The sequence below is a fragment of the Saccopteryx leptura genome, chromosome 3 (assembly GCF_036850995.1).
Source record: "Saccopteryx leptura isolate mSacLep1 chromosome 3, mSacLep1_pri_phased_curated, whole genome shotgun sequence".
NCBI classification, from domain to species: domain Eukaryota; kingdom Metazoa; phylum Chordata; class Mammalia; order Chiroptera; family Emballonuridae; genus Saccopteryx; species Saccopteryx leptura.
In genome coordinates, this window is record NC_089505.1 from 74966380 (window position 1) to 74971988 (window position 5609).

General features: G+C 51.7%; 1 pseudogene; it reads left to right on the forward strand.

Moving 5' to 3' along the window:
• The first annotated feature begins 1224 nt into the window (after positions 1-1224).
• LOC136398224 (leukocyte immunoglobulin-like receptor subfamily A member 5) lies at positions 1225-5002 on the forward strand (annotated as a pseudogene).
• Positions 5003-5609: the final 607 nt, after the last annotated feature.

Below are 5609 nucleotides of genomic sequence, written 5' to 3' on the forward strand. Positions count from 1 at the left end.
AGAGGTAGGATGTTATCACTCAAGGGTGCACAGGTGTTCGGTGATGGGTATCTAAATAAATACATAGTTTAGTCAAACTCAGAGCTCTAACCCAAAAGTGTCCCTTAAAGCTGGAAAGCAGGACCACAGGATGAGGGGGAGACTTAAACCCAGGAAACAAGGGACAATGAGGGGGCAGGAATGACTGAGAGGCTTGTCCCCAGGAAGGTCGGGGAGTGGAAGATATTCTTGCTACTAAAAAGAAAAAAGAGGGAGGCTATGATGAAAAGAAAGTCACACTCTGGGGCTGGAAGGGATATGTTTCCTTCCTTTATTTTTATCTACTTCCCCTTGGTGCTCATTGTCAGAGACACTGGACCTGAACTGCACAGGGAGACGGTGCACCTGTCCCTGCTGATCTGAGCTCTGCAGTCACAGGGATCCAAGTCTTCCTGAAGTATCTCCAGGGCTGGTGACCACCGTCCATGGTGAGGACCCACAGGGAGGAGTTGATGGATGGGCTGAGGACAAAGGTGACCACATGGGGTGGCTCTGACAGGGAAGGAGGCGCCCGGGGTCACCTCACCTGGAAGGGGCATCTCAGGAGACTATGGGTCTATTTCCTGCTCAATTATGGAAATGAGAGCCAGGCATTTGGGGAAGGAATGTCCCCCTTTCTCAAAGGCCGATGATGTGACAGTCCTGTGATGCCGCGGACCAGCGGGGCTCCTAATAACAATGCGGAATTAAGGAAACACACTTATCAAAAAACGATGGGACCAAGAGGGCTCTTCAAAATACCTGGCAGTATCTGAGTGCGCTATAGCCCCAGTTTGCTTTATTATATAGCCATATGCAAATCAAGGACCTTGATACAAAGTTGTACATCCAAGGCTAAGACAAGAACTCTCCCAAGGCAAAACCAAGATACATTAGTGAAATCTACCAACATCTGAAAACAAACAAAGAGTAAGAGGAAGGGCATGTAAATTGCTTCCAGCAACCCAAGGAAGCAAGTGAAGTGGGTGCAAATACTCAGCATCATAGCCAAATATGGAGATGGAGGGGGGAGAACTTAGCCTTTTGCTAAACCTCGAATCTACAATGGCTTTTTGCCATTTACGGTCCACAACACCGTGACAGGGAGGGACAGCCTCCCAGTGGCCACACCTTGTGTGTCTTTCTGTCCTGGTGCCACTCTGGTTTCCTCCATCTCCACAGTTGGACTCAGAGGGAGAAGACATCATGACCCCCACCTTTTCGACCCTGCTCTGCCTGGGTTAAAATGAGGAGGGGGAGGGGAAGCCCTAGTCTGGGAGGGACCTTGCCCCACAGCCAGGGGTCTCTCAGGGGACCCCATGAGGCAGGAGGTTCACGGTGGGGGTGGGGGTGGGGGTTTTACTTAAGATTTTGCAGCAAATATCTCACAGGAACTCTCTTCCAGGGCTCAGTGTGGCCTTGAAGACCCAAGTCCATGGCGAGTCTGTCCCAAGTGCCCCAGGTCTAATTCTTTAGGAAGGAAAAGGTACCCTCCACAAGGGGATTTGGAAGGGGCACAGCTGTTCCGGGCTGACAGATGGGGGACATCTGGGGGGGTCCTGGGGATGAGAGATGAGGACTGGGGGTGAGGAATATCTTGTGACCCAGCCTCTGATTCCTTCCAGGGACCCTTCCCAAACCCACCCTTTGGGCTGAGCCTGGCTCTGTGATCCCCTGGGGGGACCCTGTGACCCTCTGGTGTCAGGGGACCCTGGGGGCTGAGGAGTACCATCTGAATAAAGAGGGAAGCACACAACCGTGGGACACACAGAAGCCACTGAAGTCCGAGAACAAGGCCAAGTTTTCCATCCAATTCATGACAGAGCATGATGCAGGGAGATATTACTGTAGATACCTCAACTCTACTGGCTGGTCAGAGTGCAGTGACCCCTGGAACTGGTAGTGACAGGTGAGGGGTCACTCAGGGGTCCCAGCCTCAGGCTCTGCTCTCAGGAAAGGGGTCTGCTCTCAGGGGGTCTTCCCTCTCACAACCCAGCCCTGGGGGACAAGCGGGAGGTATGAGCCCATCTAACACGCTGCCTCCTCCTCTCTTAGGACTCTACAGCAAACCCAGCCTCTCAGCCCTGCCCAGCCCTGTTGTGACCTCAGGAAGGAACGTGACTCTCTAGTGTGGCTCAGGGCTTGGATTTGACAGGTTCATCCTGACTAAGGAAGGAGAACACAGGCTCTCCTGGACCCTGGACACACAAAGATACCCCAGTATGCAGTTCCAGGTCCTGTTCCCTGTGGGTCCCGTGACCCCCAGCCAGAGGTGGATGTTCAGATGCTATGGCTGTGACAGGGACAAACCCCAGGTGTAGTCACAGTCCAGTGATGCCCTGGAGCTCTTGGTCTCAGGTGAGGGGACACTGACCCTGACTTTCTGAGCTGTGAGCTCAGGGCCCTGTCTCCAGAAGAATTAAGAGCTGAAAGAAGAGTGAGGTGTTTTTAGGGATGGTCACCCTGCAGACATCTTCCCCTTAGAGACCCTCCCTTCCCTGCCTTCCCCTCCACTCACCTGGGGACCAGAAGGTGCCAAGTGGACAGTGAGATGGTCTTAGGGGGCCACAGTGCTTATGCAGGAGGAGTCTCTGTGAGGTGGGGTCCCCAGGTTCAGCCCCAGACTCAGCCTCATTTGGATCTTCCCAGGACCCTCTGGAACCCTAGCCCCCCACTAACCGGGCCCGTCTGCACAGCTGATGAATCACTGCATCCTCTTTGAGGAGCACAGACCACCCCAGGGCAGCTCTGAGTCTCTCAAAGGAGCTAATGCCCCTCAGACCTAAGGACAGGCTTGTGTCCCACAGTCCTGTGAGTTGGGAAGAGATGACAGTGAACTGCAAGATTCCAGGGATTCTGAGAATTTGCCCCTCCCCCCACCTAATGGAGTGAGGCCTTCAGAGGGATAAGTGAGGGTCTCTGTGGGGATGTGGTGGGTGTGTCCATGGGGGACAGGGGCTGAGTCATGTGGGGTTCAGGCACCTGTGGGGACACTGACATGGACATACCTTCCCCTGTGTGACCTCAGTGTCCCCAAGTGTAAAAGGAGAGAATCGTGGCCCAGAGCTCAGATTTCCGTTCAGTTCAGGCTCTGAGCTCCTGGGAGAGGGGGCCTCACAGGGAAGCCCCCAGGGTGTGATGTTATGGAGAGTGTCCCCTCTATAGCAGTGCTAGTGACACTGTACATGGAGGGACAGGCAGGATATGGGTCTGACCTTGGTCAACAAAGGGGTCATTCAGGACAGCAGCCACAGGAAACCAAATAGATGGACAAGGTCAGCTGAGAATAAGGTTTCTCCAGAATCTCAGATTAGAAAATGTAGAAAGAAAACCCTCAAGGTCAGCACAGATGTATAAATGGAAGGTGATCTTTCATCATGTTCAATCTCATGAAATACTAAAACATATGCACAAGGGTGTGTTAAGGTTTCCTTCTTTCCTGTGGAATCACACGGGGAGGGAGGCCCTACCCTCCCAGGGCTGAAACTGCCCCTCTTCACCAACCCAGAGAGAGGCTGCTGTCCAAACTCTTACAGGGGCCACAGACACAGAGCCCAAGAACAGAGTTCTGAAGATCAAGTCATTCCTGCCTTAAAGACCTCAAATCCCACCATCTGTGGCCCCTCTCTGCCCAGTTTCAGACACCCAGGAAGAACCCCTCTGTGAGAGGAAGAGAGGGCTGCTCTGGGGGAGGGGCACAGGGATTTCAGAAGAAAATGGCTGAAGTATAGGCTGGGGATGTGTGGGCGTTAAGGGTGAGAAGGACTGAAATCCACACTGCCACTCCTGGGTTACTGTTCCATCTGTGAGCTGGCAGGGTTGCAACCCTGAGATCTCGGGGACCCTGTCAGGAGAAACACCCCCATTCTGCCCCAGAAGATGCTGCCGTGAAGGACCCACAGCCTGAGGAGGGCGTGGAGCTGGACCCACGGGTGAGACCCTTGCTCCTGTCCAGGCCACCAAGGACCTTCCTGTTTCGTAGTTTAATCCAATTGACACTTCCCTGTCCTAATGTAACCTGGATATCAGCAGTGTCAACCTTGACCTTTCTTTCTGGGCACCCAGCTCATCTTGCTGTAACTTCATTCTTGCTGGTTTTCTTGTGACATCATAGCCCCTCCTATGAGTTCCCCTTTGCCAGCTCCTTGTTCTCTGTCTGACCTTGTGCAGCCCCAGGTCTCAGGAGGATGCATTAATAAGTGAATCATGCACAGGTTCCCAGGGTCCCCTTCGTTAATTCACCAGCAGATGTGATGAAAGCTCACTGTTTACTGGCTCCATTTAGTGGCCACAGTGCAGCCCTGAGCAACACAGTCTCCACACTCCTCCAGCTCACTTGTGGGGGAGGGAGATAATATGCAAAACAAGCAGACAGTGTCCTAGAGAGCAAAGTGCTGTGAGGAAAATAAAGCTAGAGCATGGGAGAGGGGACAGAGAAAACAGCAGGGACAAAGTTCCTGAGGCAGGACATACTTCTTCAGTACAATGTACCATGTTATTGGAGCCAAATGAGCAAGAAACAATGTGTTAGGATAAGAGTCAGGACCATAGAAGCACCCAGATGCTCAAAGGCTTATCCAGGAAGTCCCTGCAGGTTCCATCAGGAGAGTGACCTAATCTGATTTAAAGTTTAACATCATCACTCTGGCAACAGGTGGATAACAGACTGGAGGGGACACTGTCTCTGTGTCACTGTCTCTGCAGCAGAACAGGCATGATGAAGTCCCCCAGGGAGTGATGTGTGCCCGGGTGAACCTCTCAGGATCAAGACACAGGCAGGGAATGGCCATCTCTCCTTCCTCCCTGTCAGAAGGGTTTCTGAACAAGAAAGACAGAGAAGCAGAAGGGGACAGACAGACTGACAGTCAGGTAGGTTCCCTGCTCTCCAGGCACTCAGGCTTCCCCAACCCACCCACGTTCCATACCTATCACTCTTCTCCTTCTCCAGGCTGCTGTGTCTGATGCCTTTCCGGATGTGACCTAAGCCCAGCTGAACCACACACCCCTCAGACGGGAGACAATTGCACCCCCTTCCTCCAGGTCAGGGTAGCCCCCAGATGAGTCCAGTGTGTACGCTGCTCTGGCTGTCCACTAACCCAGGGAGGACCCAGACCTCACACTACAGGTAAGGGGCCAGCAAGGATCCCAGAGGGTACAGGAGCTGCCCCCTTGACACTAGGTTATTGACCCCACTCAGCCTGGACTCTTGACTTGGAACACTTGCAGCTCCTGGGACCCTTTGGGAGTCACCTGACTCTGAATAGATAACCAATGTCTCTACATTTTGGAATCAAAACAACAGACTCCTCAATATCAATGTGTGAATTTAAAACCAAAACAGAAATAAGAGAATGCTTTAAATGAATGATAATATAAATATTTCACATCAGATTTATGAAATGGAAAGTTAAGAACAATGGATGAATATATTAAGAAAGAAAAAGGCAAAGACATAGAAACAACCTAAATGTCTTTCAATGGATGGCTGAATCAAGAGGTAATATGTATATACAATGGAGTGTTACTCAGCCATGAAAAATGATACACTGAAATTTGCAACAACATGGATGGATCTTTTTTTTCTTTTAATC